Source organism: Mustela putorius, unplaced genomic scaffold, assembly GCF_011764305.1.
Source record: "Mustela putorius furo isolate JIRA1106 unplaced genomic scaffold, ASM1176430v1.1 tig00004007_pilon_pilon_pilon, whole genome shotgun sequence".
Taxonomy (NCBI): Eukaryota; Metazoa; Chordata; class Mammalia; order Carnivora; family Mustelidae; genus Mustela; species Mustela putorius.
In genome coordinates, this window is record NW_025422145.1 from 362,915 (window position 1) to 374,659 (window position 11,745).

The window sequence follows — 11,745 nt, forward strand, 5'->3', positions numbered from 1 at the left end:
CACATAGTAGGGACTCAATAAATAATGACTCATAAATGAACCAGTGAATACCCTTTTGATTTTAGGCAGAGGTTACTTAATCACACAATACCTCACCTATGAAACAGGGAAAATAATAGTACCTCTTAGAATTGCTATATTGTCTGCATCAGACCCAAGGAAAATTTGTACACTTGTGTGTTTCATCTGCTATGAACATCTCCACAACAGGTATATGAAGTTGACAGGGTTTTTCATCTCATCATTGCACTGAGGAAACCAGACTTACAGAGGTTAAATAACTTGCCTAAGGTTACCCAGGTAGGAAGAGACACAGTGGAAATTCTAAGTCTGTTTGAGTCTTTATCACTTTTTCCACAGGAATTTAGAGAGTGAGAAAGCCATTTTATCAAACTGATGGGAACCAAAGCAAGCTTCACAAAGGAGGTGCATTTATCCTGGGTCTTGAAGAATTTAAGAGAACCTGAAAAGCAAAGGAAACAGCTACAGTATTCGAGGTGGAAGGAATGACTCAGCCAAAAGCAAAGAAATAACAAGTCAATTCAAGGACTGGTGAGTGGGTCATTTGAGATAAAGGGGCGTCCTTGTGAAAACTTTGAATTGACTCATCCTCTCAACAATTATTTACTGAGTGTCTGCTATGTGTGAGACATGGGGCCAGGTGACAGATGAGGGAACAAAGCACCTGGCTACCCGGCCCCCTGAAGTTGATGGTCTAGCAGCCTGCTACACTAATTCCATAGCATTATGGCAAGGACCAGATGAAGATGCAGACAAAAAATTACTTTGAAAAGCTAAACTGTGTCATTTAAATTCTCTCCTCTGTTCTACTATGTCAGATAGACACTTCATGGTGATTAAGTGAAAACCCTAATTCAAACTGGCTTTCACAGAAAAAGTATTCATTGACTCAGGTAAAGAAAAAATAGAGTAATCTGGCCCCTGTCCCAGGGGCTTTACTAAGTGAACAGAACCAAGCTGACCAAGAATCTGCTCAGTTTCCCTGTGTGTGAGGGCTTCATTCTCAAGACAGCCTGCTCACTCTCAACAGCTCCAGACTTCACACCTTCTCATGTTCATAGCCCACTGAGATGAAGATCCTCTTCCCCAACAGCTGAATCTGAGTTCAGCTCTCACTGACCAGAAAGTGACTAAGTGCTCACCTTAGTACGAGTCACTATAGCCATAGGGAGAGACTATACTAATTTTCTTAGCTAGTCAGAACCTACTTTTTGCCCAACCAAACAAAAACATAAGCTAAGAGTTAAAGAAGAAGGTTCTTCAAAGAAATTCTGTTAGACAGCACATGCAATAGAATGAAACTGAACCACTCTCTCACACCATACACAAAAATTAACTCAACAGAGGCTGAGTCTCAACATAGATCTTGGAGATGATTTTCTGAATTAAACATCAAAGGCAAAAATAAACTGGTGGAACTACATTAAATTAAAAAGCTTCTGTACAATAAAGGGAGCCATCAACAAAATGAAAAGGCTACCTACTGAACAGGAGAAAATATTTGCAAATCATATATCGGGTAAGGAGATAATACCCTAAATAAAGAACACAGACAACTCAATAGCAAAAAACCCACAAACAATCCAACAGGCAGAAAATCTGAAGAGCCATCTTTCCATTAAGACATACATACAGATGGCCAACCAGTATATGAAAGGATTCTCTACTTCATTCATTACTGGGGAAATACAAATCACTTCACAGCTGTTATAATGACTATTATCAAAAAGACTAGAAATAGTTGGTAAGGGTATGGAGAAAAAAGAATGTTTGTGCACTACTGGTGGGAATGTAAACTGGTATAGCTACTATGAAAAACAACACAGACATTCCTCAAAATATGTAAAATAGAGGGGAAGGTATGTGCTATGGTGAGTGCCATGAAGTGTGTAAACCTGGCGATTCATAGACCTGTACCCCTGGGGCTACTAATACATTATATTCTAATAAAAAATTTTAAAAAATATGTAAAATAGAACATGATCCAGCAATTTAATGATTCAGCAATTCTACTTCTGGGTATTTATCCACACAAAACCAAACCACTAACTTGAAAACATATCTGCACCCTCATGTTTACTGCAGCATTATTCACCATAGCCAAGATATGGAAACCTAAGTGTCCATTAATGGACGACTGGAAAAGAAATTGTGGTATATATACATACAATGGAATATTACTTAGCCATGAAAAGGAATGAAATCTTGCCATGTGCAACAACATGGTAGATCTCAAAGGCATTATGCTAAGTAAAATAAATCAGACAGAGAAAGACAAATACCATACACACATCTTTCATATGTGAAATAAAAGAATCTTTTTAAAAAATAAATAAAAAACCAAGTTCATAGATACAAAAAACAAGCTGTGGTGGCCAGAGACAGGGGGTAGGAAAAATAGATGAACTTTTTCTGTTTTCTTCTAGTTTAAATAATTTCAATTTACAAAGAGAAAAGAAAACTCTTGGGATAATTTTACCAGAAATCAAAGCATAGCACTCAACTTATTATCAACAGGAGGTCTGTGATCTTAAAAAAAATTTATATTATCAAAAATCACATTATAAATACAATGTCAGATTTGCAAAGTCAAAATTTTATGTGTGGGGGGGGCAGGGATTTGGCAGAAATTTCACTAAATACATTTATTTTGTCACTGCAAGCTATAAAACTGACCAAACATTGCTGAGCAAATCCTCAGCAGTGCTTGAGATCAGACCAGAATCAATGAGTCTCGAGAGTGATGGTTCTCAACCCTTGGCTGCACAATAAACCACCAGGAATGCTCTTAAAAATGCACACATGATCAAGTCTCACCTACAAAATTCTGATTTAATTTATTCAGGGTGTGGTCTGCTTGTGGGTTTTCTAATTAAAACAAGGGTTCTCAACTTTGGCCACAATTAGAATCACTTGGAGAGTTTTTATATTTTTTAAGATTTTATTTATTTGAGAGAGAGAGAGAACACACAACCGTGGGGAGGAGGGGCAGAGGGATAAGCAGACTCCCTACTGAGCAGGGAGTCCAATGCAGGGCTCATCCCAGGACCCTGGAATCACAGCCCGAGCCGAAACCACACGCATAACAGACTAAGCCAGCCAGGCATCCCACTTGGGAGTTTTCAAAAATCCCAAAATCCAGGGTAAAAGCAGACCAATTCTACCAGAATTTATGAATGTGGGACTCAGGCATCAGTATATTTTGAAGCTCCCATGAGCACCACAGTTAGTAGCAACCAAAAGGAACTTAAAGAACATGTGCCCAGCAAGCAGACAATGGCTCCATGAAGCTGCTGATTGTTCCTCTGCAACATATGAGATGACTTTTCTTTTGATATCCATGCTCTGGTTCCCAGTTTGTTCCCATTATATGGAACAGAGGTATGAGTTAGTTAGGCAAGCCATGTCCACTAGTTAATTGATGGTATCAGATCTATTTCTTACTATAAAAACTTGTGCGGAAGAGCTAATTTTCATGGCTCACTCATGAAATACCACAAACCACCAGCATTGTCAATGAGCTGAGTTAAGGATTTGCATTAGGAGCTTATACTAAATGAGGGTTTAAGTTTCCTCTAGGCCCTGTTCTAGACAAGACTTATTTAATCTTCATAAAATCCTGTGTTATCACCATCCCAATGTTATGAATGGGGAAACCAAGACATAGAGAGGTTCAGTGACTGGACCAAGATCCCATGGCTACCAAGTGGTTGAGCCAGGATTTGAATCTCCAAAGTCTGTACACTTAACCTCTACACTGCAGAAAGCCTGGCTGGAAGTCAAAAGTTAAAATGCATCTGCCTCTACTGCCACCCTGGAGTGATCACTTTCACAGCTTGAAGGAACTCTTCCCTATGTTCTCATTAGAGACCGTGCTGGTGGTCTCCGGACTAGTAGCCTTTCAGATTAGGTCCACAGGGTTCCTTCTTTCACCCACTGGCTCAAATGATTTAATGAAGGTTAAAATATATTCTAAGAGGTGGAGGAGTAAGACAGAGGGAATGCGTATTTACCACTCTTATGCCTCAGTGTCTTTACTCAAAACTAATGTTCTCTCTTCATCTCCTTCTCTAGCTAACAGCAACTTCACCTCTGTGACAGCTCAGGATTACCTTCCCCTCTGAAAAAGTTCCCCTCCTTCAAACCCTTCCTACTCCCAGGTCTTCCTTCTCTCTCCCATGAAAGGTAGAGCCAACAAGACTCAGATTAAGAGTTGAGATTCAGGCAGAGGGCTGCAATTGTTTAGTAAAACCACCGGGATGAACAATTTTGGTTGTGAAAAGATGGTCCTTAGGGTCTGGAAGGATTAGAACACCCATGAAAAACTGAAAGTCTCTGTGTAACAATGCGGGAGGAATCTGGAAGCTGCTGGGAAAGATGAAGAATAAGAATGTGAGGAGATTCTTGGAAGGGAAGGATAATAGCATAGCTACAGGACAGGAAACTTGGAGAATGATGTTAGGGAAAGATAAGTCCCCTCATATTCTTGCAGATCTGGCAGAGGGACCTTATAACAGGATGTCTTCTTAAGTCCTACTGTGCTATAATTGAATCCCTTTTTTTTTTTTTTAAGATTTTATTTATTTATCTGACAGAGAGAGATCACAAGTAGGCAGAGAGGCAGGCAGAGAGAGAGAGAGAGGAGGAAGCAGGCTCCCTGCTGAGCAGAGAGCCGGATGCGGGACTTGATCCCAGGACCCTGAGATCATGACCTGAGCCAAAGGCAGCGGCCCAACCCACTGAGCCACCCAGGCGCCCCAATTGAATCCCTTTTATTACCTCTCCTCCTCTACCCTCCACCACAAAAATTTAAGTGAACGTTGACTTCATGCAGTTCTCTTAGTTGACTGGCATTTTGGAGATACAGGGGAAAGTAGCTTAGTTGCGTATTTGGGCTGATGCAAAAAAGAGAGAAGAGCATAGCCACAGAAAGAAAAAGACAAATGCACTGCAAAGTAATGGAAATTAGAGCTGGAGATATTAACAGAAGCCATAAAGATTTAGGAAAATCTTGGGGAAGACTAATCCAATAGCATGAGATGCAGTTAGGGACATGAGCCAATGTTATTTAATTCTCAAAGAACAAGGCAACCTCAGCTATTATTTTAGTGTCACAAAGTTTCTCTTAATGATGGGTCTGCTAAAGGCACTAATCTCTCCTTTGCAAGTTGCCACCATTACACAAGCAGCTTGAATAAGCAACTTTTTAATAATCCTGGTTTGGCCATACTGAACCATTTTAAGTACTGCAAACACTTCACATGTTTATTCCCCTACAGATTTTTGTATGTTTTTCCATCTGTCTGAAACTTACATGCCCAACATCTCTGCCTATTTTAATTCTTCTACTTTTCCAGGTATTAACCTCAGTTGTCACTTCCTGTGATGTTTAATTTTTTTTAAGATTTTATTTATTGGGGTACTGGGGTGGTTCAGTCGGTTAACCGTCTGCCTTCAGCTCATGTCATGATCTTGGGGTCCTGGGACAGAGCCCCCGTCAGGCTCCCTGCTCAGCCTGCTTCTCCCTCTCCCCCTGCTTGTGCACTCTCTCTGTCTCTGTCAAGTAAGTGAATAAAATCTTTTAAAAAAATTAAATAAAATACCTTCTAAAAAAATGCTATTTCTTTATTTTGAGAGAGAGAGAGAAAGAGAGAGCACATGAGTGAGGGGCAGAGGGAGAGGGAAAAGCATGGGTGGCCCTTATGTGAGGTTCAATCCCAGGACCTTGGAATCATGACCTGAGCCAAAGGCAGATGCTTAACTGACTGAGCCACCCAGGCACTCCTCTGATGTTTAGTAAGGATGCTTTAGACTGCCAGGAAGAAACAAAATTCACCTCACAGTGGCGTAAACAACAGGGTATTTACTATTGAATTCAACACCTCCTACGTGTCACTCTGATCCTCTCAGTGCACCGGGTTCCTCATGTCAGGGGGCAAGGAGTCAAAGAATGAGCCACTACGGTTCCTTGATTCTGAGTACATGAGGCACTAGGGGTGCAAACACAGAATGGGGGCAGGGAGAAGTCACTGAGGCATCCTGTGCTGCCCCCATACCCCATGTGAGCATAAGACTGGCAGTTTCAGGAACCATGGTCCAACAAGGGCAAGGGCACAGAGAAACCTCGCAGGGTAGCGGAGGGTAAAGGTGAGGCATAGGAACGAGGAGCTCCGCACCAACTTCAAGAGCAGGGATCATAGTTTTACAAACTCTCCTGCCTTGAGACTTGTCCAAGAATTTAGCAGCTCCCAGCTGGATGCGGACTCTGTGACTAATCAGACTTGCACATTTTCTCTCTGGGAAGAAGGAAGGACATCTTGTTTGCAAAAGTGGAGGTCAACAGGACGCTCTTGTTGATGCAAGGGGCGGACCACATGAGACACCGCTTCACCCGACTCCTACCCACCCCTGAGACGCCATGAGAAGCAGGTGCCCTCGGACTGCACCTCAACTCACCCCTTCACCTGGACCCCACATTTTTCATCTTCCCAAGGCTTCCCTGTTAGTTAGTGCCAAGCAGTTGGACGCTGTGGGACTTGAGCTGGTTCCCTGGCATGCAAAACTCAGAAGTCCAAGGCAATCAACACACCACAGGTGAACCTGTGACCGATGGAAGATGAGAGCTGGTGGGGAAAGCATCCCCCCACACCAGCCCTCTAGAGGCACTGGCCTGACATGCAGTTTACGGGCTTCTTAGGGGACAGTCACTTCATGGCAACCAACTTGATAATGCTTTCTCATATGGGCTCTTCCACCTCCCCATCCCCCACATGTGTTCTCTGATATCACACCACCCAAAAAGGGACATATTAGCCCTCTGCCCTCAGAATTCTGCTTTTATGAACAAACCAAAGATATCACACAGAACAAAAAGTAAAGAGGTAGGAAGTTCCTGAGTTCAGATGTGCCCTTTTTGTCTCTCTAATCTTCCATTTTTGATGTGCTAGGTTTTGTCTTCACGCTTAACCCTTTCCTGGTTTAAAAGGACTGCAGTAACTCCAAGTATCAGAACATCAAACAAAATTGTTTAAATTCTGAAAGAGGGGAAGAGGGCATTTCCCTTTCCCCCCAACACAGGGGTTCAATCTCCCAGAAGCTCCTCAGAGTTCTGCGAGACAACTTCTCACAACTCGTTGGCCAGAACTCCATCCCATTCCTATTCCTAACACCATGAGGAAGTGAATTTCTTAATCCAGGCATCACCTGGGACTGGAAAGGATCCATCCTCCCCCCAAATCACATTCCCGAACAAATCCAGAAAGGAACGAATGGCACCTAGCACAGCTGGTGACTATGTCAGACAATCAGCTAACTCAAGAGTCATTTTCAGCACTCCACCTTTGTCCACCTTGCATTATAAAGACTAAACAAGCAAGACACTCACTTTCCAGTTTCCCCTACAGCTAGGGAGCCATGTGATCTATTTTCAGACATTTGTATAAAAGGGGAAGTCCTCTAAGGCGCTTCTTCTAGGTCCTCCTTGATAAAAATATAATGACATAAAAAGAGTTCTCTCTCTCCCTCCCTCCATGGTTACCTTTCTGATTAATGTCTTTAGACTTGATCGTATGAGGATATGATTCCTGGAGCTTTGGCAGCTACCTTGCAACCATGGGGCAATAAGCCTAAGTATGAAAAACTAATAAGCTGATACGGGGGGAGTAGAATGATGAAAAGACCTGGCTCCTGAATTCCATCCCTACACCACTAGAGTAATTCTATGATTGCTACTCTCCGAAGTTTTTAGTTATATCAGTTAATTATCTTTCTTACTTAGCATTATTAAAGTATTCTATTACACGCAGCTAAAAGCCATTCTACCTGATAGACCAACCAACAGTGTCAGCCATTTCTCGGAAGTATTGCTGGACCTACAGACTACAGTAGCCACCCCATCCCGACACTGCTATCACAGTTATTACTGCACTGTGCTTTCACGGTTTGGTTGAGCAGAGAGTCCTTTGAAGTACCTCAGGTGTGCAAGCCAAAGCTGAGCCACAACCATGGAGGTTGTGGTACAGGATACTAGTGGCCTGATCCAAGTGACCCTCAAAGTCTCTTACAACTTGGAAATCTATTATCCCGATTCCATTCACATAAATGCCCCTTTTCCATGTATAAAAGTCTTTTTACTTACATTGTGTCATAACAAATTGCCAGTTTGTGTTTCAAGATGGGAAAATAAAACAGTGCGAGTTGTATAAATGTTCCTACTCTGTTTGTAATGTGGGGAATTTCCAATTTAAATTTCCACTTTGCAAGATGATGTGGGGGTTATTTGTTATTCTGAACAGGCCTGTCCCCATGCTCCTTCAGCAGTATGGAGAATGGATGTGGGAAAAGAATGGCTGTGTACAAACATTCCCTTCATTCTGAAATGATATTAATAAAGTAGTTCCTGTGGTTATGGCTATTAAGTCACTTGTTTCCTAAATTTTCTGTGTGCAATAAAGGCACATGGAAGAATTCCCATCCATATGCTCTTCATGGAAATTGAGAACCCAAAACCTCTTCACATTGTGTGGTATTTGTAGAGTTCATTATTGTCTATAATTAACAGAGGAACTGCCTTTATAGAAAAACAGAAAACAGAAGATTAAAAAACTGACAAAGGGTGCCTAGGTGGATCAGTTGGTTAAGTGTCTGCCATTGGCTCAGGTCATGATCCCAAGGTCCTGGGATCAAGCCCTATGTTGGGCTCTCTGCTTCCTTTTCTCCCTCTCCCTCTGCCTTTTGCTCTGCCTACTTATGCTCTGTCTCTGTCAAATAAATAAATAGGATCTTTTTTAAAAAACTGACCCCAAAAAATTGACCAAATAGCAAACAGAAACCTTTTATAAGTAGCAATGACACTTTAAATTTATAATACATCTTTTGTTCAGAAAACATTCCCAATATTTTCTCTCTCTTCAGTGCATGACTTCTTGCTGGCTGACCAGAGAGAAGAGAATGAAATCAGGTCTCCTCCAATTTTGTGCCACATGCTTTATAGGTATTACCTAATTAAGGTTTTTTTTTCATTTAAAAAATACTTTTTAAAATCACATAAGTAATAAACATTCATAGTAAAAATTTCCAACAATTCACAAAAGTTTGTTTTCACCCCTTCACCTCTCAATTTTACTCACATCCCTGGAGATAATCTCTATATCCTCACATGTGTATCCATCCAGACTTCTTTCTGTGCTTTTTCATAAATACACATGTTCTTTTTTTTTTTTTTTTTTTTTTTTTTTTTTGGCCAGAGAGAGAGAGAGTACACACAAGCAGGCAAAGAGGCAGGCAGAGGCAGCGAGAGAAGCAGGCTCCCCGCTGAGCAAGGAGCACGATGCGGTACTCGATCCCAGGACCGTGGGATCGTGACCTAAGCCGAAGGCAGCGGCTTAACCAACTGTGCCACCCAGGCGTCCCAAATACACGTATTCTTACAAGAATACATAGAAAAATCTTATTTCGTCTATTCTAGGATACAGGGTTTTTTTGTCAAATAAAAAATCTCAGAAATAAGGATGCATCTTACAATAAAAGGCATTGTATAGTGACCAATTTCTTTCCTTTTTAGTGGCACATAAAATAATGGTGCATCTTGAAATAAGTGACATTTTAGAGTAACAAAATAAAACAGCTATAGCACTTATACCATTACGCAGATGTACAGTTCTGTGAATTGCTATGGACAACTTTCAGTACACATGAGTCTGTGTGATCTGTCATTATATAAATGTACTGCCTTTATTCAGCCATATCCCTTTTAGATGGATTTTCAGATTATTTCTACATCTTCCTCATGGGAAACAGTGCTCCATGACCACCCCTGTCCCTAGTCTTTGGGCCCAGTGCAAACAGTTGTGAAAAAGAAATTCTTATCTCCTAAGTTCTCACAGTTACCCTGCATACTGGGAAGAACTGATTTGTTCAGAACCCCACTAGACTCATAGGCAAATCCTGGCTCCAGGAGTCCCATGTTGAACAACTCAGAGGAGTTCAAACTGTCATCTGGGAGAGGAGTCAGCAAACTACTTCTGTAAAGAGCCAGATCACCAACATTTTAGACTTTGTGGGCTATACTCTGTTGCAGCTACTCAACTCTGTCAACATAGCATGAAAGCCGCCACAGATGATATATAATAAATGAACATGTCATTCTGTATTCCAATAAAGCTTTATTTACAAAAACAGATGTCAGGCTAGATTTGTCTCAAGGGTCACAGCTTGCTGACCTCTGGTCTTAGTGAATGGTCCTTCCTGGAGTTGTGCAGTGCCCAACTTGAGCGCCCTACATAGCAGCCCTGCCTGACCCTCAAGGATCTGATTCAGGATAAATGTTATATAGCCTTTCCAACCTTGAGTTAACCTTTAACTGTGTAATGTAATCATAAAATATTTTAAAAGTATGTGTTTTTGAATGAAAATAAACACCTGAGTGTGTGTATATGACTCAGTTTCTTCATAAAGAAAATAAATCTCTGTTATAGCGATCATTAAAATAGATGGAATGCTACATGTAAAATGTTTACAGGTGCTTAATGAATAGTATAGCTATTTTAGAACTTTTTCTCCACTAATCAGCAAATCATTCATCGTTATTAATTCACAGAGGCAGGATACAAATCAGGTGACTTTGACTCCAAAACTTGTGTCTCTCCTACAGCACCTACTAGCTCAAAAGGAAGGATCTACTGCACAGAAGATCTGAACCCAGAGAGCCTAAAAGGCTTTTATAAGTCCCCACCAGGTCAGCATTGGGCATAGTGGCTCCGGATCTCAGAGTATCTGGCAAATACACACACACTACCCACCACAGGAGGAAGTTTCTGTAAGACCCAGCCTTCTGGGCTTGCAGACATCCCCAGCCAGTGGATTTTCCCGTTATTTATGCCGAATTAATCTGATTGCAGTTCTATTACCAGGCTGGAAATGCAGCCACAAAAAGGTTGATAAAGCTGTCACAGCAAGATGGAGATAGTAAGTCTCATTAATATTAAGAAAAGAACAAACCCATAAATAAGAGATTATCAAGTGAAATAAGATAGTCTTTCCTCCAACTTCTAACAAATCTCGGGTGCAAAACCATGTAATTTCCCCAGGCGTACTCTCTGCCAGCCAGATGTACAGAAAATGATTTGTGCGGGAGGGAAACTGACATGCAGAACAACGAGCTGGCAAAAGCATTCCAGCCGTGAGGCTCCCTTGTCTTGCTGTTTATTTGAGAAGTCACCAAGTAGAATCACGGGGTCCAGATCACACTGATTATGGTACAAATCGGTCCTTGAAAAGAGCCTGGAGATGACGGAGAGGTGATGTGACTGTCCCCTTGAAGGTAAAGACAAAGCCAAGCCCTACCCGGTGAACAGAACAGCTAAGAGCCATGTTCCCAGGGGGCGAAGAGCAGGTGCTGCCCCCTTGGTGGCACTGCCCTGCCTCCCAGTCACGTGCCCCCTGCCCACACTGCCCACTGAGGGTCCAGCCTCCCGCCTCCCTCTCACTCTGTGGCTCAGTCATCCAGACTGAGGTGGTCACTGGCATTCCCCTACAGGGGGCCACACCCAAAGCCACAGGTAGATGGATGTTACATACGAAATAAAAGATTTATTAAGTTGCTAAAATGTGATTCATTCACTAAGAGCCCCTTGCACACATGGACTGTAGGATCTGTATCTTCAGGGGTCCTCCAGATGAATGGCTGGTGTGTGTGTAGGGGGTCTAGAGATCTTTACTGCTTGA